The 26406-nt window shown below is 41.6% G+C and overlaps 1 protein-coding gene across 2 annotated transcripts in view; it reads right to left on the bottom strand.

Annotated features, from left to right (window-relative positions):
- DACH2 (dachshund family transcription factor 2) overlaps positions 1-26406 on the bottom strand; it is a 433444-nt gene that overhangs the window by 222987 nt on the left and 184051 nt on the right. The window lies entirely within an intron of this gene.

Here is a 26406-nt window from a genome sequence, read left to right as displayed (position 1 = left end):
GTTAGTCTAAGAGAGAATAAATGATTCAAAGTAAACCACTGAATTTCATTGCTGAGTAAGGCTCTCAATGCTGCCCTCATCTGACATGCTAATCTGCAAACCACCTTGGCTCCTACCACAATGTCTTAAATTAGAAGATGACCTGCCTTTTTTTAACCTTGAAGAGCTGGAAAATCTAATTCCAGAGTGAAAATGTAAGACCATTTTAAGAGCCAATCCAATCCTATAATTATCTATCTATCTATATAAAGACAAGTGTCTTGACTGATTCATCAATGCCCAGCCCAAACCTCGGGACCTAGAAACATGAAATTTGGGGAGAACATGCCTTTCATGATGTAAACACCCACTAAGAAGGGATTTTAAGAAATTCGCCCTCTAAAGGGGTAAAACGGGGTAAAATGTGTTTTGCCAAAGGGATACAGCTTCCCTGTATGGCTGGCAGGTTGCTGCCTGCTTGCATCCTAGCCCACTGCCTGTTCGGCCACTCTTCCCTGATTGGGCCAGCCTTTCAAAGTCATTTGCATATGCAAGCTGATTGGGGCTCACAATATTCCACACCTCATCCCCCCAAGCAGTTGGAACACAGAGGTCATTTGCAAATGTGGCCTGATTGGTCCTCGCCCCCCCCCCCCCACACACACATTCTAAACAGTATACAGTTGCTATTTGGAGTCATTGAATGCGTCCTGAGGTAAAATACACCTCCCAGTCTTCCCTAAAAGTTCACTAGAGTTGCCAACTAAAAAAAGAAAAACACACAAACCTTTAAATGTTATATACCCATAAGTATTTATAATTGGATTTAAAGTAATTAAATACCGTAGTGAAGCACGGGTATCAAGCTAGTTTTTTGTATATTTCGTGAAAAATTTCTTTTTTCTATCTATGTATTCTTCTAGTACCAATGAGAGTTAGGAGGGCAGTCCAGATTTTTAAATGCCCCTTCACACTGAACCAATGGAAGCCACATCTGACACATCATCCTGTACAAGCCGGCCAATAATGATAGGCTTTGCTCTATGCGCCCCCAATAACAGCAGCTAAGTAAGTGAGCATTAGACAGAGCCTGTTCTATAGTGGTTCTCAGGGTCTGGAATTCTCTCCCCACAATTGACAGGCGTTTAAGTGTAAACATGTTTTCCTAAAAAATATTCTCAAACTTTTTAGATACTTCTTCCTTGTGGAACTTCATTAGTTGACCTGTTTGTATACTGCCTTTTTGTTTAGGGCTTTTCTAGAGTTTTAAGTTCTCGGTTGTTAATGTGAGGTTATTTTAAAATGTTTTATCGAGAAATATTGAATTTCATGCTATTTTAAAATGTTTTACCTACAACTTTTATCTGTATACTTATTGCTTTTGCTGCTGTTCTTTTTTTTTACTGTTTTACCGCTATTTATAACTATTTTTAATTCCTTGGAGAGGCAGGACATAAATATTTTAAATAAAACAAACAAAGATTGTACTTTAGAACTCATTTTTTAAATGACTTCAGTTATTTACCTTTCTGACAATTCAGCCCTGGCTTTCCTTCTTCCAAGACTGATTTTTCTGCTTCTGCAGGCTATATAAGGAGCTAAAACAACTTTCCTATAAGTTTCCTATCAAACTCTTACATTTTTCAAACCCTTGGCTCAAACCTTCCAGGGGATGCAGCTAAGAATTTTAAGCCATAACACAAAAGACAAGAAAAGTGTATCACATACACTACTACAGGTTCCAAGTTTCATACCTAAGATAACGAATATGATATTTATTGTTCTAATCATTCACGTATAGCAACTGTGAACAAAGTAACATGTACGGAAACAACTAATGTATTTATTACATTTGTAATCTATAGGGATTTCAGGTGCCCGCTGGTGCTGGGCAACCTCTCAGCAGTTTGCCCACTTGCCTACCCACTGCTGGCGACAGGTTCCAAGCGGCCCAGTGATTGCCCACCACCAGCAGGTACCCCAAGCACAAGCACGGTGCACACACTCCAGGCAGATGCGAAGACATCATCGCACTGGCTGTGGGAGCTCTCCCATGCTTTGCTTGGGACCAATTTTAGCACTCCCACAGCTGGCACAATGACACTGCATTGTGCCGGCACTGGGAGCATGTGCATCCTAGAATCATTGGCATAGTGAATACAAGGTCCCCTCCCCTTCTGCGCAGAGGGTATAGGGACCTGACAATCCTAGTAGTCTACCTTTCTTCCATCACATAACTCAAGATAGTGTACACAAAATCTTCCACCTGGGCACTGATACGACCAATATCTATTTAGTTTCATCAAGAGTTAACTTAACTAGCTGTTAAAAGAGAGGGACTATGGCTCAGCGGAAAAGCCTCTGCTTTATATGCAGAAGGTTCCAGGTTCAATTCCTGGCATCTCTATTGAAAAGAAACAGGCGATGTAAGTGATGTGAAGATCTCCAGCTGAGACCCTGGACAGCTGCTGCCAGTTTGAATACACAATATGGACCAATGGTCCGGTTCAGTATAAGCCAGCTTCATATGTGTTCATATGCGACTGTAACACTACAAAACTCAGAGTGTGTTATGATAACAGTTGAAACACACATGGACAGAAACATCTGAGGAAAAGAGCAAGAATCCAGGAGCACCTATAAGACTGACAAAATTAGGGGCAGGGTATGAGCTTTCGTGAGCCACAGCTCACTTCTTCAGATACAGCTAGAATGTGAGTCAATCTGCCCTTATATCTTGGAGAGTGGAGTGATTGCAGAAGCTGAATGATAATAGCCAGTGAATGACAATGGCAGGTATGATTGAATAGGGTAGGGTATGCAGAGGGGTAGTAGTGTGAAGAAATCAGCATTGGTAATGAGACAGGAAACCTATGTCTTGATTCAGTCCAGGTGGATGCATTGCCTTGAGCTTCATTACTAGTTGCAATTCAGCAGTCTCTCTTTCTAATCTCCCTTCGAAATTCCTCTGCAAGAGAACTGAGAAACAAACTCAGAAACACCTGAGCTTTCTTAATGTTGCCACTAACTTCTCTGCTTGGGAGAACTATATTTCACCCAGATGACTACCAGAGCTTTTGACAAAATAGTGTGAAACACAACCCTCCCGCAACAATGAATGAGAGCTTCATAGCAAAACCATTCCCCTCTCAGCAAATTACTTCTCCTGTTTGCTAAGAAATGCAACTTAAACTTCACTCCATCAAGCCTGTAGTGGCAAAGCTCTTTATCAAAAGAAGACAAACTTGGTGTTTAAATGGTAGAAATTTCTGGTATCATTGCACAAAGGTGCCATTACTGCATTCACATTTCGACACACCATGTGCATACCATTAGTTTTATTGTACATCTGTCTAGCATCCCCTACCCCATCATGAAATTATTCTTCACTCTACCATTTGAGCCCTGCACCTTCCTCTTTTTATCTAGATGAAATTTCAAGTTCCATTTTTTCTATATATTTGCTGTTTTAAAAAACAGGTGAGTGCATTTTTAGTTGACTTTGGGGAGACCTATACAGTACAATCTGCCATGCCATGAACTAAGATGTGCCATACAAATCAATACATCTCATCAGACAACGGCTTACAGCTCCACACAATCTGTTCATCTGTGACAGACACCAAGTGCTAATCCCAATGTGTGTATGCACACACATGCAGTCTCCACGAGTGCACAACTCTGTATTTGGCTATCAATCATCCCACCCTTCCTCCAAGGAGCTTAGAGGGCATACAGAATACTTTCTCCTCACAACAGCCCTGTGAAGTAGGCCAGTCTAAGAGAAAGTGACTTCATGTTTGAGAAAAAGTTTGGAATCAGAATTCCCTGGTTCTAGTCTGATGTGCTACACCACGCTGACTCGCAATGCACACAAAGAGGTCACACAGGAGTAAGAACCACCACATGAGGCAATTTATAGAGGCCACAGGAGAGACGGGTTAATTTGCATCAACATGCCATCAGGAGAAGCTGAATTTTTGTGGGCAAACATTTTAGGCATGAAAAATGAAAGTCTGGGGGCTGCATGGAAAATGTTTCGTGGTGAGGAAAGCACTCTAAACCTTCCTTTCTTGTACTATTTTGTTTCTGTGTGCTGCCAATCTTGGTAATTATTACATTGCTTGTTTCCCCTGTTTGATGGCTACGTAATACAACCAATCAGGGATCATGTCATCAACAGCATGATGATACCATGGTGCCAAATACTTCTGAAATGGACAGCAATATTTATCAGGGAGCAAATTATTTCCCCCAGAGTATCCCTTGTCTCAAGTCAGCCCGACATCACCTCACTGTGGGTTAAAACATAGAAAGCTTTAAAAGGAGTCTTTAGGACAGGCAAAGTTTTCTCATACAACTCGCTTCCTAAGGAGTCTCAGTTTCAATAGAGAGATGTAAAGTTTTCTGGCATATTAAGAAGGTGGGAATAGACTACTAGCCTAGCAGCAGCTAAATAAGGACTGAGTTGAGCCTGTTCCTTCTCCACATACAGGTACTGAAACCTGGAATGGCCCAGTGGATTCAGTGGGGTACAAGACTCAAGGGCCATTTCCACACAGCTTACCTTCCCTCGGAACGACCCAGAACATCGCACAAAAACCGCGGAAGATTGCGTTTTCTTGCGCGAGAAAGCACAATCTTCTGTGTTTTTTGTGCGATGTCCCGGGTCGTTCCGAGGGAAGGTAAGCTGTGTGGAAACAGCAAAGACCTGAAGGGAAAAACCAGCATCGGACATTCTATTGTGACTCTCTATATTTTTGCAAATTTCTGAATAAACTTTTAGAAACTGTTCATCTGCAGAAAGCTGAACAAAGTAGACCTGCTGATGGGTGTTGCGGCTGTACTTTCAAATTGACTAGAATCAGATGTAAATTTACATATTAATCAAGACAAATAAACATGTGGTGATTTAACTAGGAAACAGTCTGATGACAATTTAATCAGCACAGGTTGAAAGGTCCATCACTACCGCATCCTGTTGCAGTGAAAATATTGATTGTGTTACTGATTTCGGTAATGCCTTATTTTGCAGGGCACAAATAACCATGTAATTACTCTTTAATTGAATGGTGATTGCTTGCTAGCAATTATTAAAGGGTTTTTTTTTGTTTAATTACAAGATTATTTATACTCAGCAATATATAACAATATATCATCTTTTGGGGGGGATGTAAGCTGATGGTTCAAATGCGCCAATCATGAATCCTGTTTTGGATGGTGGAAGAAGCTAGAGCACACGCACTTCACCTCCACATGAAGGCTTATTCAGACTTATCACCAAACCATCATTTGGCTTTTCATCCAAACTGTCAATTCATGTTTTGTGAATGGATACCAACCCGTGGTCTGAAGCTGGTTGACAAACTCTGGTTTGGTCAATCAATCAAATATCTTTAATGGCATACAAAAATCTAAAACAGCAAACAAATCAGTATAAAATTACATAAAATATCAGAGAACAATATGTTTACACAAAGCTTGTATGAATCTTAAGCACACCCACTAAAAACTCCGCAACCACTCTAGAAATCACTGTATCATTAGCTCTGGTTTGGTGTTATGACAAAACTGACAAAAAGAACCGCAAGTGGATTTGTGTGTATGCCCCAATTTACACCATGCTTGCCTTGTAAAGGACAAGGGGAAGCATGATATCAAGGTGCAAACTGCACCACACAGCATTTTGCGCATGTGGTATTGGAGTACACACATCAGCTCTTCTAATAGATAAACAAAACTGATGGCTAGATGAGAAGTGGACCCAACTGGTTATAAAGCAGTTCAAAACACACTAGAGCTTAATCCAGAAAAAGACAGGTACATGTCCCGATGAAAAGTTGCCCTGTACTGAGTCAGCCCACCGAGCCCAGTTCTGTCTTCTCCAACCAGCAATGACTTTTCCTGTGCCTAAAGCAGGATTCTTCCCCTGTCACGTTACCTGAAATCCTTTATGATGGAGATAAAATTAAATGAACCTTGGAACTTCTGCTTGCAAAACATCTACTGAGCTCCTTCCTCTACACAGCACCAACTTAACTCTTTCAGGATCACAAAAATTCAAGAGATGGACTGGTCGTGAGGTTAGCTGTGCATGGTTAAATATTGGGTAGGCTCAAGTATAAGGATGTAAGGCAGCTGCATAAAATTATAAGCCAAAATTGTTGTACCTCTATGACCCCTCTTATAGTTCGCTGCTTGGTGGACTCAACAGACACAAGGCTACGCCATCCGAGAGATCATGCAGCACCCTGGTATGATCAGGTAATGCTACAGGTTCTACACCCATGGCGTCTCCATGCTTATAGCCCACAAAAAAGAAGAAAAGGGTCCTGAAAGCACATCCAATTTTGGATAGTGTCTGGACAACAGCCGCTGTGAAGCCAACTTGTTTTGCACATGATGTTTACTGCTAGCTTTCATCTGTACAAGCCCTCTACAACCACCCAGACTGAGTACAAAATCTTAATGCTGAAACAACCGCTGTTAAAAGGGCTGGGTGGATCTGCGGCCCTTTTGACAGCTCAGCTTTACAGAATTAACATTAGATGTAACGTTTTGCAGGATTAATGGAGGAATGCTGTCCCGCAGAAGCATGATTTCCTCTGGGGGTCTAGCCCACCATTTAGGCATAATTTATCCTGATGCTCTGCCTTTCATTTCCTGGCCTTCATTAGTGAAACTGAAATAGTATCCTATCCCCCTGAGTGCTGAGAATAAACCAACTGGAAATATATTTCAACAGTACTTCATGTTTCTGAAACGGAAGTGGATTAACCACCCAGCGACATTAACTTCGCCGTCTCCCTATAAACTTTCTGCACTTGGCAGTTATCTAGATGAGAAGGGAAAGCGTTGTGTCTTTGGATGCCAATGAGATATGACACATTCAAAAATATGTTTGTTACAAGTGGTGATAAATGACGGAGCCCGATACTGTGACCGTGAAGGCTTTTTTTTTATTATTTTAGTGGAGAGTACTTCATTTTTTGACACCTGCTACTTATGAATCAATGCCAGACAATTTGACAAGCTGCTCTGATTTGGGTGAATTTCTACCACCACAACCCTCCCAACAAGTTGATTAATAAATTCCTTATTGGCTAATAGGAAGTTCTTTAAAAGGATTGAATGTCTGATATTGCAAATCTTCACATGCTCAGTCCACAACCTATTTAAGCTGACATAGTAGAGAATTAAACCATTTCAGCTAAGTGGGGGTTCCAGTGGCTTTGATCCAATTCCTTCAACATAACTTGGCTATTGATTGGTCTATTAGAGTACTTTTAAAAAAGGTATCCTATTGGATATCAAAGCAAATTCTTAAGGTGTATAATCATGCAAACAACAAGAAGACCAGCTTAATATTTATGTATTTACAAATGTATACCCCACCTTTTATCCCACCAAAGAGGGCAATTAAAAGTGGAACATTATAAAACTCATCATAAAGTCAGTTAAAACCACAAATAAAAATATTAAAAACATCAATTAAAATACAGGTCAGGATGGAAAAGTCATTAAGGAAACACTAAACATTAAAAACGTCCAATGGTAGACAATGATGGAAGGGGACAGACAAATATCCTGGAGGAAGGGGTGCCACAATTTTGGTGCCGTGATCAAGAAGGCCCCTCTCTCAGAAGGCAGGAGTACCTGAAGCAGAATCTCAGAAGATGATCATGGCGGTTGGCTAAGTTCTTTCTGTACTTGTCCTCAAATTACCTTACTTGGCTTCTCATATTTGCAACTCCAGGAATCCCCACTCATGCAGACGATAGAAACCGAATCTGAGACACAGGGTCCAGAAGACAAACAAACTTGAGGTCTAAAGATTGTGAGTTTCAATAGGATCAGATTGTAAAGTACAGTCTGGTAGTACTTAATGAAGCAACCTTGTTGAAGCTTAAACACCTCCAGGTCTGGTTAGTGCCTTTATGGGAGACCTCAAAAGAACCCTGACTGGCATCTTGAATCTCATAGAACAAATATGAATGTAAGTTATGAATAAGCAGTCAATATCTCCAAATTGCACACTGGATGGAATAGTCTACTCATCTGAAACCTGAGAATTTTATAAGCAGCCGTCTTTTGCCTTTCTACAATTGTGTCAGGGCATTAAAACAAACCTCTCTCAAATGTGGGCCTTCCTGCTCACATTTGCAAGATGCCAGATGAAGTTAAACTCTATGTGACCTTGCCGAGTGTTTAGGAAGAGAAAGGAAACTTTGACCTCTCCGCAACCTGATTCTGTCTCCTTTCTGTGTTGGCAAACTGATCACTTGTCTAACTATTGAACTACATTGTATTACCAACCAGATCAAAGGCAACAACAGGCCAATTCAGCAGCAGGAAGAAAAAGCCAACCATGCAAAATGGGCAATTAACATTAATCATACATGAAGTTGTTTAAGCGGATAACTAGAACCTGGTCACTATAGCAACCCTCATAAAACAGGGCTCAGTTGCTAATGCTTGGACTCTCGCCTTACCATATTTTGTGGGAACTCAAGGCCATTGTGGTTTGCCCTTTGCAGGCCAAACAGTTAGTAAAAAGAGACAACACTACTATACAGTGCTTAGTTATGTGCAAATCAAGTTTCACAGGCCATTTCTGGGCTAGCTCAACTCTCATCCATTTCTAGATAGGGCAGAAAAGCATGCGTGCACACACACATATCCTTTTCCCCATGCATTTCAGGTACCATATGAAGATGGTATGCCACACAGATTCACGTGATCTCCTGCTTACTGCTAATGCATTGGGCTCCAGCACATACACGGATATATGTGGGCCACCCACATGGCATTTCTCCGGGGCAGGATGCTGGCCCCATGATATAAAGCAACTCAGGGCCAAGCCACATTCCACACTGGATTTCTCTGGATGCAACTCCAGATGAGTGCTTTGCCCCTAGAGAGCAGCCACAATGTCCACGAGATGAATCGGAGCCATGGTGTTCCCCAATTAGGGTTGCCAGCAAGAACTCCTTAGGGGAAGGGCAGGACAAGAGTTACTGAGAAACAACGGGGGCACCTGCTGTACACCGCTTCACCATCGGAGGGGCAGTGAATTGGGACAAGCGAGGAGGCTGTTTTTACAGTGGCCTTGGTCACATACAAATGTCCTCTCGGAGAGCCAAAACAAATGAGATGGCTGATGCATGGAGGACATGTGTCAGTCTCCCACAAGACTCCACAGGTAGTGAGAAAGAACGGCTGCCAAGAGGGAGAGAATCCCTCTTCTCCCTGGCAGAGGTTCTTTCTCTAGGCGTCCTGACTAGTCCACTCGGCTCCCTCTCACCACTGCCAGCTCCCCTTGCTCCCCTAAAAGCACTCTGCAGCCAGAGGGAGCTGAGCATGTGGGCGGCAGCGAGAGGGAGCCAATTGCACCGGCAGCGATCAGAGGGAGCTGGCAGCGGCGATAGGCTCCTTGACCCTCTCGCCACCGCCAGCTCAACTCCCTCTGCCGAGTGTATTTAGGGGAGCAAGAGGAGCGCACTGGCGGAGGCAAAAGGGGCAAGCAGCTGATCACCACTGCCAGCTCCCTCTGACCGCCACTGGCGCAATCAGCTCCCTCTAGCTGCCACACACACGTTTGGTTCACTCTGGCTGTGGAATGCTTTTAGGGGAGCTGGCGGTGGCGAGAGGGAGCCGAGTGGACTAGACAACTAATGAAAGAAGCTCTGCCAGGGAGAAGAGGAATTTCTCTCCCTCTTGACCCTGGCAAGAGTCCCTTTCTCGCTACACTTCCCATGGAACCTTGTGGGAAAGACGTGTGTCCTCCACGCGTCAGGCGTCTCGTCTGTTTTGGCTCTGAGAAAACCCTACTTGACTGCACATTTTTCAATGGACTATGGAAACTTGGCTAGTGGTTGGAGTGTTGGGCTAGGAAGACGTGGCTTGAAATTGCTACTCTGCCAAGAATCTGAGAACAAGGCTCTGGCAGTCCTACTTTCCCTCAGCCTAACCTACCCCCCTAAAATTGGGAGTTGGGGAGATGGAAGAGACCTATGTGTCCTGATCCACTGGTGAAAGGGTAGGATAAAAATGCAATCAATATTTTTAAAAGCTTCTAAATCTTCTTTGGGTTAAGCTAGCTGTTGCCTGAGCTGGCTGCTGTTTAAGATTCTAATTATTGGTTCAATTTAATTGATATTTGATTATTTTAAAAACAGCAAACAACCAGAAGTTAGCTGCTTTCCTAATTGAAAAATGAGACAGTGATGTTTCAAATAAAGGAAGAGGAAAAACTTCTTTACCGGCATCTTCAACAATCCACATGCCAGGAGTTACCCAGGTGTTAGGCATCTAGGTGATACTAGGACTTTTGCCTTCCGCTAACGCTGTGCCCGACTAAGCGGTCAAGTCAAGTGTCAAATGACATACCTGGCCTGCTTTAACTCCAATACTGTGCAGAGAGTATTCATGTGAAACAGCACAGAAAAATGAGTTCGATAGGGACTTGAACCTTAAAAGGTGTCTCTTTACATTTGCACCTTAGGCTAATGGCCTCACAACAACCATGCTTTGATGGAGCTGATTAGAACCTATTACATAAATGATGATGACAATAAAACATGCCTGATAAAGATTTCATTCCCCTTCCCCTTTTTTGCACCGTCAAAGAGAGACAGCTGAGAGAGCAACCAATTTAAGGGTTGACTACTCAACTGTCAGAAGCTACTACAGCAAAGCTATTTTATACCTCATTTACTTGACCTACTTGCCTATTTAAATACAATGCATTTGAGATTTGGAGTTTTATCATTATTATTTTAAGAAAGAAACATAGGTTGAAATCCGGCATTACACCAAACTATGATTCAAACTAGCCAGGGGCAGACTGGCCATTAAGGCTGCTGGGAAATGTCTCAGTGGGCCAATGACCTGCGGACTACTCCATTGCCATTGTGAGCAAAGGAGAGCAGCCATCACCCCTCACTGCAAGCGAAGTGAGTGGGAGCTGCCGCCACACCCACAAGCTAGTGAGAGCCAGCAGCCTGTGTCTCCCGGCTCACAGGACATGTACCAGTGGGCATACGCCCAATCAGGGCTTTTTTTCTGGGAAAAGAGGTGGTGGAACTCAGTAGGTTGCCCTCGGAGAAAATGGTCACATGGCTGGTGGCCCCCATCCCCTGATCTCCAGACAGAGGGGAGTTGAGATTGCCCTCCGCGCTGCTCGTGGAACAGAGGGCAATCTAAACTCCCCTCTGTCTGGAGATCAAGGGGCGGGGCCACCAGCCATGTGACCATTTTCAAGAGGTGCCGGAATTCCGTTCCACCGTGTTCCTGCCGAAAAAAAGCCCTGCGCCCAATCAATCTGCAACGGTGCTTCTTCCTTCCCTTCCAAATCCCAGTCACATTTCCTCAGAACTAAGTCTTGATATGATCTGGGCCTCAAAAGACTTAGCATTATGGACTAAGGAGGTAGAAATAATGCCTATGGTAGGCTCAGATCACAACCCAATTATGTGGAAATTTGGAAAAAAGAGAAAAAGGAAAGCATGGAGAATAAATGAGGACTTGTTACAGGAAAGAGAGAATATGGAAATACTGAGAAGAGAGACAAAGTTTTTTATACAATACAACGTGAATAAAGAAGTACCAACCAATAAAGTTTGGGATGCTTACAAGGCGGTTGTAAGGGGCATACTAATGGACTTAAATGGTAGAGCAAGAAAGAAGAAAGAGGAGAAAAGACAAGAGATTGAGGAGAAAATAAAAGCCAAAGAAATACAGCTAAAAAAGAGACCAGGGAAAAAGAAGGTATACCAGGAAATTAAAATACTTCAAGAACAGCTAACAGCAATGAGCAATAAAGAATTGGAGTGGAATCTCAAAAGACTGAATCAAAAAGCGTTTGAGGGTGCTAATAAACCTGGGAAGTACCTGGCATGGCAATTGAAGAAGAAAAGGGAAAAGAAGATAATAAATAAAATTTGCGAAGATAACAAAACGTATTTGGAGCAGGCTACCATTAGTAGAGCCTTTTATAAATTTTACGCTAAGCTGTATAATAAAAAAGAAGTAAACAAAGAATCAATAGCGTCATATTTGGAGAAAACCAAACTTCCAGAAATCTCGGAAGCTTGGAGAAATAAGTTGAATAGTGAAGTAACTGACGAGGAAATAAGTAAGGCAATACAATCTGCAAATCTAGGAAAGGCGCCAGGGCCAGATGGACTTACGGCTAAATTCTATAAGACAATGGCTAATGAACTGGCACCATTCCTAAAAGAGGTGATGAATGGGGTTTTAAGGGATCAAAGGATTCCAGAAACTTGGAGTGAAGCGAATATATCATTGATCCCAAAAGAGGGCCAAGACCTGACTAATGTGAAAAATTATAGACCTATATCGCTACTCAACAATGACTACAAAATTTTTGCGAAGATATTGGCGGAGAGATTGAAGGGGTGGCTCTCGGAAGTCATAGAGGAGGAACAAGCAGGCTTTTTGCCAGACAGACAAATAAGAGACAACTTAAGGACAGTGATCAATGCTATTGAATATTATGACAAGCGTTGTGACAAAGAGGTTGGTTTCTTCTTTGTTGACGCTGAAAAAGCGTTTGACAATTTAAACTGGGACTTTATGTTTGCCACTATGGAAAAGCTACAATTGGGAGAAAGATTCATCAGAGCAATTAAGGAAATTTATAGAGACCAGACTGCAGCAATTGTGGTGAATGATGAATTGACCAAGAAATTGACGATAAGTAAAGGAACAAGACAAGGTTGCCCGTTATCTCCATTGTTGTTCATTTTAGTATTGGAGATTCTGATGATACAAATACGTCAAGATGATGAAATTCGTGGAATAAAAATAAAGGACTATTCATACAAGATCAGAGCATTTGCGGATGACATAATGTTAATTGTAGAGGACCCATTGGAGAACATGCCAAGAGTGATAGATAAGATCAAGGAGTTTGGAGACTTGGCAGGTTTCTTCATTAACAAAAAGAAGTCAAAGATATTATGCAAAAATATGACTAAGCAGAAACAACAATTGTTAATGGAAACAACGGATTGTGAAGTAACAAGTAAAGTGAAATATTTGGGAGTCGAATTAACTGCAAAGAACATAGATCTATTCAAAAACAATTATGAAAAACTATGGACTCAGATAGAGAGAGACTTGATTAAATGGAATAGATTGAATTTGTCATGGTTGGGCAGGATTGCAGCAGTTAAGATGAATGTGTTACCAAGAGTAATGTTTTTGCTACAGACAATACCAATCATCAGAGACTCCAAACAATTTGAAAAATGGCAGAGGAAAATATCAGATTTTGTTTGGGCAGGCAAGAAGCCTCGAGTGAAAGTGAAAGTTTTACAAGATGCAAAGGAAAGAGGCGGAATGCAACTGCCCAATCTGAGACTTTATCATGATGCAATCTGCCTAGTTTGGTTGAAAGAATGGATGACATTAAAGAACAAGAAACTATTAGCCCTAGAGGGATATAAAAAAATATTTGGATGGCACGCATATTTATGGCATGACAAAGTAAAGGTCAACTCGATGTTCCTGCATCACTTTGTTCGGAGAAGTCTATACATAATCTGGAAGAAGTACAGAATTTATCTACAAGAAGGAACCCCTTTGTGGGTGGTTCCATATGAGGTGATAGACCCGAGAGCTGTTGATAATGAACAACAATGTTTAACGTATAAAGAAATAACTAAAACTGAAGCATCCAAACTTAGAATAAAGACACAAGAGGAACTATCACCTAACTACGATTGGTTCCAGTATAGACAGATCAGAGACTTATATAATTCGGACTCTGTAAAGGGAGGTATACGAATAGAGAATTCGGAACTAGAGCAGACCCTTCTTAAAGAAGATAAGAAAAGAATATCCAAGGTATACCAAGTACTGTTGAAGTGGTATACCGAGGATGAGATAGTTAAAACACAAATGGTGAAATGGGCTATAAACTTTAATAAAGAAATAACAATGGAGGCATGGGAACACTTGTGGAAAACTACAATGAAGACAACGACATGTATTAATATCAAAGAGAACATTTATAAAATGATCTATCGTTGGTACATGACACCAAAGAAGATTGCGCTAGGGAATTTGAATACTTCTAATAAATGCTGGAAATGTAAGAAGCATGAGGGCTCCCTCTATCATATGTGGTGGTCGTGTGAGGTAGCCAGGCAGTACTGGGGGGAAATAATAAGAGAAATGAGTGAAATTTTACAATTTCAAATTAATAAGAACCCAGAACTCCTGCTACTGAACTTGGGAATGGAGGGAATTCCAGCCCAACACAGGACGTTGATATTTTATATGACAGCAGCAGCTAGACTTTTGTATGCGCAAAAATGGAAAGTACAAGAAGTGCCAACTATTGAAGATTGGACTTACAAATTGCTGTATATGGCTGAAATGGACAAGATGACAAGAAAATTGAGAGATCTGGACTCAGGGCAGTTCAACACAGACTGGGAGAAGCTGAAACAATACCTGGAGAAGAAATGGGAGGTGGGAGGAAAACTGTGGCAGTTTGAGAACTACTGAAGTATTGAAGTAGAGGGGGGAGACTTTACCGGGGGGAGAAGAGATAAATGTGAATTAATAAGCAGTCAGATTAATAGATTGACATATATATAGATATATATAGGTTAACAAACAGAACATAGAGAAAATAATTAATTATAAGGACTAAATATAAGGAGCGATTAACTAACAATATTTTCTTTTTTTTCTGACAAGTTTTGTACCAAACTGAATGTCTGAAGATATAGATGGGTCAAATTGATTGACTACGTGAGGAGAGATATATAGAACTATTATAAAAAGATAGAATGAGTAATATATATAGAGAATAAGTCAAATTGTTTGATATAAACGAATGTATGATCTATATGGTTTATGATATATAGAAATACCTGAAATTGAAAAATTGGGATAAATTGTTTATCTAAGATGGAAACAAAGGCTTACAGTTTGGGCATATAATGTTAAAAATAGTTAAGGATGTACTGCTTAGAATAATGGAGAATATATATTTGTTTTAGATAGAGGAAGCTAATAAAAGTAAGGGAAAGGGGACAAAGGGTTGGAAAGCTGTTGGAAGTCAACAAAAAGGGGGGGGAAAGGGAGGGGGTTAGAGATGAAAAAATTGGGGAAAATTGAATGTAAATGTGGAAATAATGGATTCTAACCCAATAAAAATTTTTCAAAAAAAAAAAAAAAAAAAAAAGAACTAAGTCTCACTGAATTCGAGAGGAAATATGTTGAAATATAAGTAAATATGTGTAGAATGTCATCCTTCAGTCCCAGTCTAGCTAAACTGACAAGAGGTTTCTCATGCATAGTATTTAGCTGCTATCAAGGAAACCTGAGTTCCAAATCCTACTGCACCGTGAAACTTACCGAGTGACCTTAGGCCAGCTCTTTTCTTTCAGATTAACCCACTTCACAAGGTTACATTGGGGATATAATGGGACCCTGCATGCCAACTGAAGCTCCCTGGCAGAATCTAATAAATCAAATTAATTTTGACTAAGTCCAACCAATAGAATGAGTTAGTCACAATTAATTTAATCACAATTTCTTTCACTTACCTGGACCAGGGCCTTTAGATTTTTCTAATAATAGTTTCCCTATTAAACAAATTCCATTAATATCTAACAGAGAGTACCCACTATTTATTATATGAAGTAGGTGAAAGGATTTCTTTTCCAGGATAGACTTTGGTTAATTTGAATGTATTTAAGCTATCAAGTTTAATGTTTAAGTTATCTCCAAGCCAATCAGATGGCTAGCATCTAGAGGTCCCTGTATGTACACAATTCCTTGTCCCTTTTGATATGCTAAACCACCTATTAAGTTTCACTGACAATTCTAACCAGCTATAAAAATCTGATCAGACTTTTAAAAAATATATTAGAAAGGAACCATTTGTTGGCTTATTGTGCCCCACTGTTGTAATTCTATTTCCTACCCTGGTAAATTCAATAGAACCTAACAAAAACATTGCTGCAACGTGGAGAAATACCCCAACGTCCAATATTCAAACATATTTTTCTTATCTAATGCCTAACCATAAAACCACTCTTAGAAGCCAGATGCATCCTTTATAGCAAGTGCTAACCTTTCAAAAATTTAAGTAAATTATTTATGAGGGAAAGGCATTTTAAAATATGTTTGAAAGCACTATCGGAATGCGCTATTGAATGTCTTTGGAGCACATGATTCTCCTAATTGCCTCCGACTGGGGTTGCGCAAAAAAAAAAAAATTAAAATAGTGTATCACACAGCTCAACATTCTACTTCCTTCTAATCCTTCAAGTGGGACAGAAAGCCTTCCGCTTACATAATCAATGATCCGGGAAGTCCTTCACAGCCACAAACTCCTGAGGTGGCCCCTCAGGCAAAACATTCTCACCGTCTCCACCTCAGTTGTCTTATCTGCAATCTGGGGATAATCGTACAAGCTTACTTTACAGGGCAAGGGGAAGGATTACCGAAGCAATCTATATGAAATGCTTTGAACACTGAAAGCCCAATGGCAGAAACAGAAACAATGGCAAAGCAGCTCTCGGAAAATAGGTAGGGACAAGTTGGCTTTTTGCCCAGCAGAGTTTCTCATTGGCAGCTGAAAATCAGACAGATACTGACAGATAAAAGCTTCTTAGCTCACTCAACGTGCATATGTGTAGGGTTGCCAGCCTCCAAGTGGTGGCTGGCGATCTCCTGGAATTATAATTTATCTCCAGCCAACAGAGATTAGTTCCCCCTGGAGAAAATGTCTGCTTTGGAGGGTGGACTCCATGGTACTATACCCTACTGAAGCCCCTCCCCTCCCAAACCCCACCCTCTCCAGGCTCCACCCCCAAAATCTCCAGGAATTTCCCAACCTAGAGCGGGCGACCCTAACTTGTGTGCATGCAAGAAAATATTTTTAAACAATACGTTCATTTTAAGAAGGATCCTGTTAAACAGAGCTGCTGCCTAAAATTCTAAAGAGCTACAACAAGAGCTTTGCATAACCTCACTTCCTGACGTTTTTTGGATGGCTCCTCCTCTCATAGCAGCCATTCTGCAGTTTCGCCCTCCGCTCAGTAGCAGATTTCCAAAGGTGCCCACTGGCTTGAAAATGTCAAGGGTGGGGTTAGAATATCAGATTAGAATCTAAGAGTCCCGCTTCCAAATCCCCATTTTGCTACCACGCTCTCTGCAGACCAGTCACAACTCTTTCTGTGTGCACCTTCAGAGTAAATATTACTGTGCTGCTGCTCTCTGTTGTAGGCACTTTTTTTTAAACACCCAAAAGCTTCCCAAATCAGTCCGGGATATACCCCTTCACATTTTGTTTAGAATGTATCTCACTCAGGGTATCTGAGCTATTTTGTTTTATCTTCACAACAATTCTGTGAGGTCGGTCATGATCGGTTCAAGTGACTAAGATTTAAACTCAGTTCTACTTCCAAATCCAGTCCTTTAATTGTCCCTTTCCCCTCAAGCAGCTAAACTCTGGAGATTTGAATGGGAATTTCCAAGACACACAAGAAGAGAGAAGAAGGGCTAGTCTTAACCAATGAGCCAAACTTCATGCAGGTTTTTTCTGTTTTCCTGAGAAACATAAAATGTATGTTTCCATTAAAGTCAACTGGTTAAACTTTACTAGCACAAATATTTACCTTGTGGGGGGAGGGGACCATCCTCAAATCCTGTTTAAAACGTTAAATACAGAGAGTCACAGGCCTTTGATTTCTAAATAGGAAGTAGGTGTATACAGATTTTTCTGTATATTTTTTCTATTTCAAACATGCTTCTGTCTTCTGCATTTGCCCTTCTTACAACAACAAAATAATAATAATAATAACTTCTCTGTCAGCTGCTCACATTGGATGCATTCATTTTCTTTAGACTTTTCTCATGGATATTGATTTCCTGCCCCTTGAAGGGGCTTTGTTTCTGGCTCAGCGGGCCAGCCATTAAAATAAAGGTTGTTAAAACTAACAGGGGAATTTTTTTTAACTAAAATTAGTTTTTATTCTCATTCACATTCACCCAAGCCAAATGCAAGCAAGAAAATTAAAAAGGAAATATTTAGTGCCTTCAGCACTAAGAGGGGCTATTTCCCCGTAATTTCATTATCAAGCTCAGGATGACTGTTTTCTGAACAGAAAATGCAACCTTTTAAAAGGGGCATCCTTTTTTTTTAACATAAGCATGCCAGAAGCGGTTTTGAAACAAAAACTTTCAAAGAGATTTTAGGCAACCAAGAAGCCCATAAATCATCTCAATAAATAATTACAGCAAACTTTCCCCATATCCCACATGTCATGAAAGCTAATTGACTAACCAGGAGAATGGGTGGCTATCACAGCAGCATACCGTAACTGGCACCTCTGTTACCCTATCAAAAACAATGTTAGTCAGTTAACTTCTCTGATGGGCCGGCCAACTTCTACTGCTGCCTTGAGTCCCATCACCAGTAATGTGCATCTGATGTGACTGCTAGCACCACTGTCTTAATTGTGCTTTCCATGTCCCATTCATGTAACTGTGCATGGGATATACTCATGCATACTTGCATTATCGCAAGGAAAAACAGCAGTCAGGACTAGGGGTGTGCAGGGCCAGGTCGCTTCGGGTTTCCCACTTTGGGGCCCGCTTCAGGGCTTGCAAGGAGCGGTGGAGCCCTTTAAACTAAGCCCCGAAGCTTTCCAAGGCATTCTGAATGCTTCGGAAAGCTTTGATTCGGGATTTCTGAATCTTTATGGATCAGGTCCAATCAGGAATTTTTCCCAAATTGGATATCCAAACCGCACACCCCTAGTCAGGACTGGTGCACCAAGAGCTAACATGCACAGCACAGATACAGTGTGGTGGAACAGAAATTTTAAGATGTGGCCAAAAGATGGTAAGTAGTAGAGCTCTACAAGCCAACCTGCTAAAGAAGAAAACAATATTAACTCGTTCTCATATTATATTCAAGACTGTTATGTTCATGAGAATCTCTAAATACACTGAGTAGTTTCATGGTAAACATGAATTAAGTTGAAATATGTGTATCTAGTTCACTGCTATTACCTTGGAGTGGCTGAACATCACACATGAAATAAAATCTAAAGTCTAACACTGCAGGATCCGGGTCCAGCAACACCTTAGAGACCAACATGATTTTCAGAGTGTAAACTTTTGAGAGTCAGAGCTCCCTTCTTCAGACACCAAAGAAGGGAGCTCTGAAGAAGGGAGCTCTGACTGTCAAAAGCTTTCACTCTGAAAATCCTGTTGGTCTCTAAGATGCCCTGGACACAAATTCTGCTGTTCTACTGCAGACCAAAATAGCTACCCACCTAAATTTGTCTAACACAGATCTCAGAAGTCCCTGTGCATATTATCACAGTCACACTGCCTCTTGGGTACTGTGATATGACCAAGAGAATCTTTCATAGGCCAAAGTATCTTGATTCAGGTAATGTATTTACTTGAAAGGAAGGCAACCCTGAATGTAAGTCAACCCACCCACCAATGTTATACACAGAAAGATTTTTAGTATTGGACATAACTGTAATTTGTATGCAAATTTATGACAAACCTTTCCTTTTTATGTATTTTTTTTATGGCATACCTGAAGAAAAACCTAATCTTGCGTTTGAGTAAATACTGTACTTTAGTAAAGGAGCAGTCTGGTCACAACAGTCACTGTGATGTTTTCAATGTGCCCCCCTTGTTGCTCATTCCTGTTACTCCCTAGAAATGATTTCTTGGAATCTGTGGGACCTTCCTGTGCAGTTTATTGTGGCCATCAGACGATAGACTTCAATTCTTTCGAGGAAAGCCCACCACCGGAGAGATCACTGGCTGGAATTTAACGCAGACCCCATGAGTCTCCAAAAAAACCTGACCCAATTTTATAACTCACACACCCACCAGCCCTGTTCACAAACTACTGTGAATGCATGTAGAACCCATGTACAGCGTGCACTTGATTTTTCTGTATACGTGTATAGAGTAATTCTTGTGTTACATGCAATACATGTATATCTGAATTTGTGATTTAAACCTCTCATTTATCTAGGTACTGTCCTCCGGTTTCATTTGTAAAATGAATGCACGTTGGCTGTTTCTTACAAACAGATGTACACAGGTCAGATAACTTTCATACATGTATCTCATGATGAATCAAGGACCAGTGGTGTTGAACTGACGTGTATCCTGACACATCTCAGAATGCTCATCCAAGCCCACAAGCCATTTATCCTCACTGCGCTGCTTTCAATGGGATGAACATTCAAATGCTGTGTGATTGGTCATATGTGAATATCACCATCCCCCATTATTTGATGGAATTTCGGTTTTTTATACCGTTAAAAGATACATCAAAAGAAGAAAGAATGGTAATCTTTTTGAAATATGATAGTTGGATTGATAGAGTGGAGATCTACTGAATAGCTCTGTTTAGCTCACCTGTCGGTTTTTCTTTTGCAGTGGTTTCCATCCATGGACATGTGAGAGCCTTCTCTGCTGTGATACCACACTTTGGAACTCTCTCTCCAAAGACAGCCACCTGGTACCACCACTTAACCTGGCACCAGATTAAGACAATCCCTTTTCACAGAACATTTTGGAGTAATTCATTTCACAGTTTTCAAAAGGGATTTGCTAAGTGTGATTTTTAAATTGATGTTTTCATACTGCTGTTTCTTAACTCCTCCTTGACAAATTCTGTGCTGCTGCTGTCCTTGGCTTTTATCATTCTTCTAGCTCCCCAGTTTAAATTGTCTAGAGGACTTTTTTAAAACTTCAAAACCAGGACAGAAACACTATATATAATTTTGAAAAAAGTACACCAGTGTTTAGGACCGATTGCTCTTCTGTTTGTGGGGAAAGGAGGAAATCCAAGTATTTTATCTGATGCCTCCCATTTGAAAAAAGAACATTTTAAACATTTACAAGATATACCTCCCCCACCCTCCCCCCCAGGCTGCTTTCATGAATGTTCTCTCTCCATGTCCTGTTTAGATGGGAAGTGTATACTGGTTGTCAGAGAGATTAGAACAGGTCAGCTATTCAAGCCGAGTTTAAAAACCAGAGTGAAGGTCAGAAACGATGACAGTTTTTGCTTAATAAACCTCGTTTACATCAGCTTACAGAAAAAGGAATCAATTTCAGAGTTCTTCAAGAAGAGTGGAGGAATCAAGGACTCTCTTTTTTTGTCAACCTCTGAGCGAAGTTCATTTGTTTTCCATTCTAATCCTTTCTTTTATACGATTAGTGACTGTTATTTAAGTTAAACTATTCATTTTGCCTTCAGATATGCAATGTATTACAAGCTGCTTTTCAATTAATCTTAGCCCTCGAAGACTGCAAACTCTCTGACAGCTTCCTCAGGATTCTCACGGTTCTGTGAGCATTTCACAAAAATTACTCTTCATAACTGCACACGTTATAATTTACACATTAAACGCAGCAGGTTTTCACCTTAGGCCGGTTGCCAAGAATAACCCCCACCACCACCCCGCCTGCTCCCCTCTCAAAATCTCTTTCTTTTGGTAAAATGATAATTATGAATGTGCAACTAGCCACAAAAGAAAAGTGTTGGGGGAAGCATTTAGGAGAACATTCTCTCTCCAAATGCCTAAAACCTGCTGATAATGAAGATAAATTGTATCTCAGGCACCACCACCCCACACACACCGTGGTCACTGAAAATGCAACAAATAAATAATATTTTGCATTGATGTAGCATATTTCAGTTGTGCAGCGGACACACGCTTTCCACAATCCTTACGACTATCAGGTAAACCAAGTTCATAGCAGCAGAGAGCTGAATTGGCATTAGAACCCAGGCCTGAGTGGCATGATCCAGACATTAAAAACAAAAAGTTGAGTTGTCATTACATAAATGAGCCTGGGGGACCCTCACACTTGGGTGCTCCCTTCCGCTCCCTTTGTACACAGTGGCCTAACCACTCGCTGAGTGACTGGGGAAAAATCAACCGAGGAGCAGGGAAAAACTGCTAAACTTTGTTTGCAATCTTCTATAAATATATTTCTCCGCCTTAATGAGATCCTTTGTTCTGTGATGATTCGGCACCCCCCTCCCCCTTTGCATTTGTTTTCTAATTTCTGTAATCCAGTTTTTGCATTGTTTATGGTAAGTCTTATACTGTTTTAATACATTGCTTTCTCATTTTGTAACCAGCCCTGAATCACAGCAAGAAAACAGCCTATTAAATAAATAAATAAACCTTATAAAGGGTTTTTTAACGTTGTAGTGCGTATTTATTCCAATTGCATTGAATGGGAAACTGGAGAGAACATATAGGGTGAAATTGAGAAAATGCTGTACTTTCTCCCTGATGGCTTTGTTTCTGTCCCTGTATTGTCAAGGGAAAATGCTCAATAAAGGGAAGATCAGTTTTTTTTCTTTGCAGCTGGTGCCATTCTAAAAAAAAAAAATCCATAAAGTTTTTTATGACTTATTTCAGCATCTATTCAACATCTTCCCCCCGACATATACTGAATTAATAAAGATCACTTTTAACTCAGTAAAGGGCAGCTTGTGATCCTGCTGTGTAGGACAGAACACAAACCATAGTTTGGATGTAACAGCAAACTATGATTTGCTACAAAAGCAGAAGTCTTTCATTAGATCACCACGAGTAAGAGGAGGGGGGGTAGATGAGTCAACCCCCCAAATCCCCCAGGCTCATTCACAAAATAAACATGGATTAGTCAGTCTCTGCCTCTGGCTCACAGCTCACACTGCTTGCCCTCACATTAAAGTAGCAATCAGCTAATGGAGTCACACATCTATCCAGCTTCCACAGTTAGCATCTTTTTTTTTTTGTACAGGAAAGACTGGAAAGCTACAAGCAATACTTACTGGGATCCATCAGTAAATCATAATGGGAAGTCATGGGGGAAGCAGCTCACAAGCAGCTAACCAACCCCCTCCAACACACACACACCACACATTACTCCCCGGAGATAAACAACATCATCCGTTTTAATGTTTGTTACCACTTAAGGCTGCAGAGTCTAATTTGGGAACCTCTTCCTTTACAAACACAGGTGTTCCCCTTTGGCTAATTGAACATGACAAATGTCGAATTGCTGATAACGTTGAAAACCAGCATGTAATCCTTCTGGGATCTGTAAGAGGCCACGTTCTGATGCAAGTTGTTCCCCAGACAAAATCCAGATTTTTGCACAAAAGCATCAGAAGGTCTCCCCATCAAGCAGCGCTATAGACTCCTCCAAGTAAAAATGCCAAGGAATGTGCTGCATATGGAAGTTATCCATCTTCCCCTCCGTTCTACTTAACACTAGACCACATCGCAAGCAGCATTTGCTAGCAAAAGCCATACATACAAGGCTGCTGTTCTAAGGTGGTCCACTGGTCCATCTACTGTTAACTGAATAGCAGAGAAAGGCATTCCCCAGCACCTGCTACATGAACTGGGACCTTCCGCAAACAGGTGCTCTAACTCCGAGCCTCTTAATGAAGTTTATGGGAATTACCATATAAAGCTGCCTTATACCGAACAGTCTGTCTCCATCCGTACGGTTGATTCTGAACTGCCACGTCTCTCCAGGGCCTCAAGCAGAGAAAACACCTGCTACTGGAGATGCCAAAGCTTGAACCTGGTAAATGTTCGGCAGCTGTGTCTTTCCCTTGACCAATACAAACATACGCAGTTGCCTTATATCAAGTCATACCGACGGCCTATCTAACTCAGTAGTGTCTATGCTGGCAGGGATTTGGACAGAGAAAGGCCTTTCCCAGCCCCCTACTACATAAGATCCTTCAGTGATGCAAAGGTGTAAACTCGGGACTTTTTGAATGCCATGAACCTGGTCTAGCACTCAGCCCCCAGCCATCTACCCTGCATTTCAGCCTAAAGTCACAGTTTCCCAGATCAGTGGGCCAGAGGCAAAGCCTCACAAAGGCACAGGGACCTATAGGGCTGGATCAGGGCATTAAAACAGGCCTTGGACAAGCAGTGCCCAGTGGCCCCCACAGGCTTGGCTTACTCCTGACCACCACCATCCCTCCCGGGCAGTGCTCCGGGAACTGGCCTGGGTAAGGTGAAGAGGCCTAGTCCACCCCTGGAGGCTGCATACACTTTAGTGCAGTAGAGCAGTCCTGTCTCAAAGGCTGGAAACATTTTGTCAGACCGTATTTGTAAAGTGAACCACTGTGCTTGGCAGTGTACAGAATGTCCCTCTTTAGGCATCCAGTCTAATAACTTCACAAACGTACACGGAACCATCACAGGCATACCTCCATCAAGAAAGTGTATCGGCTGTGCTATGATAAAATCATAAAACATAAATGCTTTCAAATTAAAAGCACATCCTCGCACCAATGTGCATGGCCTCCTCTGGGTTTATTTTCACACAATGCTAGGAACAGCATGGGAGCCACTGCAGCACCAGCCAGCGCCCTCAAGGTAACATGAAAAGCCCCGAGCCATATGGGAAGAGCATTCTCTGTGGCCCTTCTCCGCAGCCCTTCCCCAAAACAGATCCCATGATGTCTTGCAGCTGGTTCACATATTCATGCACCTGATGATTATAATATAAGACTCGCATGTGTGAACAGGCGCTCACAGTTAGAACTTGCCTATCAGTTTATGCGGCTTCCCATGTCAGAAGGAGGAGCAGCGGCTGTTTGGAAGATCATGTGCTCTGCAAGCAGAAAGTCTCCACTTCTGTCTCCAGTATATCCAGTTAAAGGATCACAGAGCAGGGGCTAGGAAACGCCTTTCTCCACCCGAGACCCTGGATATTTATTATAGCCCATTTTTCTCCCCAAAGGGGACTCAAGGCGCTTTACATCATTCTCTCCTCCTCCATTTCATCTTCACAACAATTCTGTGCAAGAGGTTAGCCTGAACGAGAGCAACAGGCCCAAGGCGAGCTTCCATAGCAGAGAGGGGATTAGAACCCGAGTCTCCCACTCAACACTTTAACCACTATACCATTCTGGCTCCATGGATTCAACTAAGTAAATTGGCACATTAAGCATATGCAATGAAAGGCAGCAATATAACACAATGAACATGCACGTGTGAACCAGCTCTTGATTACTCAACTTAACTCTTGCTCTTGAATGTGTGAAAAGACTTCCCTTAAAAGCGTTACATTTCAAGAGATGGCAGGTGATCTGAAATTTCAGTCTGTCAACCTGTGACAACTGCAAGCATCAAGTGATAATTTGCTAGGCTCAGGGCTTTTTTTCAGCAGGAACACGGAGGAACGGAGTTCTGGAACCTCGTGAAAATGGTCACATGGCTGGTGGCCCCGCCCCTTGATCTCCAGACAGAGGGGAGTTTAAAGCTGGAGCGGCATGGAGGGCAATCTAAACTCCCCTCTGTCTGGAGATCAGGGGGCGGGGCCACCAGCCATATGACCATTTTCGCTGAGGGTGATTTAAACTTGTAAAAATTCCCCCCTTGTTCCAGCTGACCCAAAGTGACATCATTGGTCCTGGGAGCATGCACGCACTTTGCGCGCGCACATGTGGTACCAGGGGCACCACCTCCCGCCAAGAGTTGCCCCCTATGCTGGCAACCCATTGAGTTCCACCACCTCTTTTCCCAGAAAAAAGCCCTGGTTAGGCTAACAAGCCCCTGGTCATTTCTACCCAGATAGTCTTTTGCTGCTGCTCCCATCATCATACATTTTTGACCACAAGGAAACACAAAGATCGGAATACTTTCCCACTTTTGCTAACACAGTCTCCAGGCTTTGATGAAGTTCCCAAACACTCTGCAATGACTCTCCCAGAACACTCAGCTCCTGTATAATTGCAACATGTCATTTGCCAACACATGCCATGCTTTGAGATTGACTGACAGCTCTTACATTCCCAGAGTGGCCCTGGCTAATAAGGAGATATATAGGATCGGGAAGCATTTCCAAACCATAAGCATGCAAAATAGCACCAGAGTTGCCAAAAACATAATTATCAATGTTCTTTTAAGTTAGCCACACATGAGGAAGGCATCCTCATTCTATCATAAAGACCTGCAAACAGCTGCAACCATATGTGGTTCACCAATAGTGAATATATTCTCATTTTAAATCTACCATAGCAGCATCATTATTGCTGCGGAAGGCCCAGGAAAAGGTAAAGAGGATTGTTAGGATTGTAAAAGCAAATCTCACTCTTTGTAAACCAACATAAAATAATAACAAACAAGTCAAAGTACTGCACCCCAGAAAGCACCAGAAGGGATGGATTTAGCTTCCACTAAACAAAACAAAAAAAATGATGCTGAATTTTGAAAACAGTATCAATTATGCAAATCAGGCAACTTTGCATATAATTTGTTTTTCGTAATCTGTTTTGCTTTGGATGGCCATATTGTTACCCTAAATGGGGGCCTCCTTGTGAGAGGGGGGAATTAGCGTACAAGGAGAAGCAGGGAGAGGAGG

The sequence above is a fragment of the Eublepharis macularius genome, chromosome 13, assembly GCF_028583425.1.
Source record: "Eublepharis macularius isolate TG4126 chromosome 13, MPM_Emac_v1.0, whole genome shotgun sequence".
In the NCBI taxonomy this organism is placed as follows: Eukaryota; Metazoa; Chordata; class Lepidosauria; order Squamata; family Eublepharidae; genus Eublepharis; species Eublepharis macularius.
This window is presented reverse-complemented; position numbering and strand designations above follow the sequence as displayed.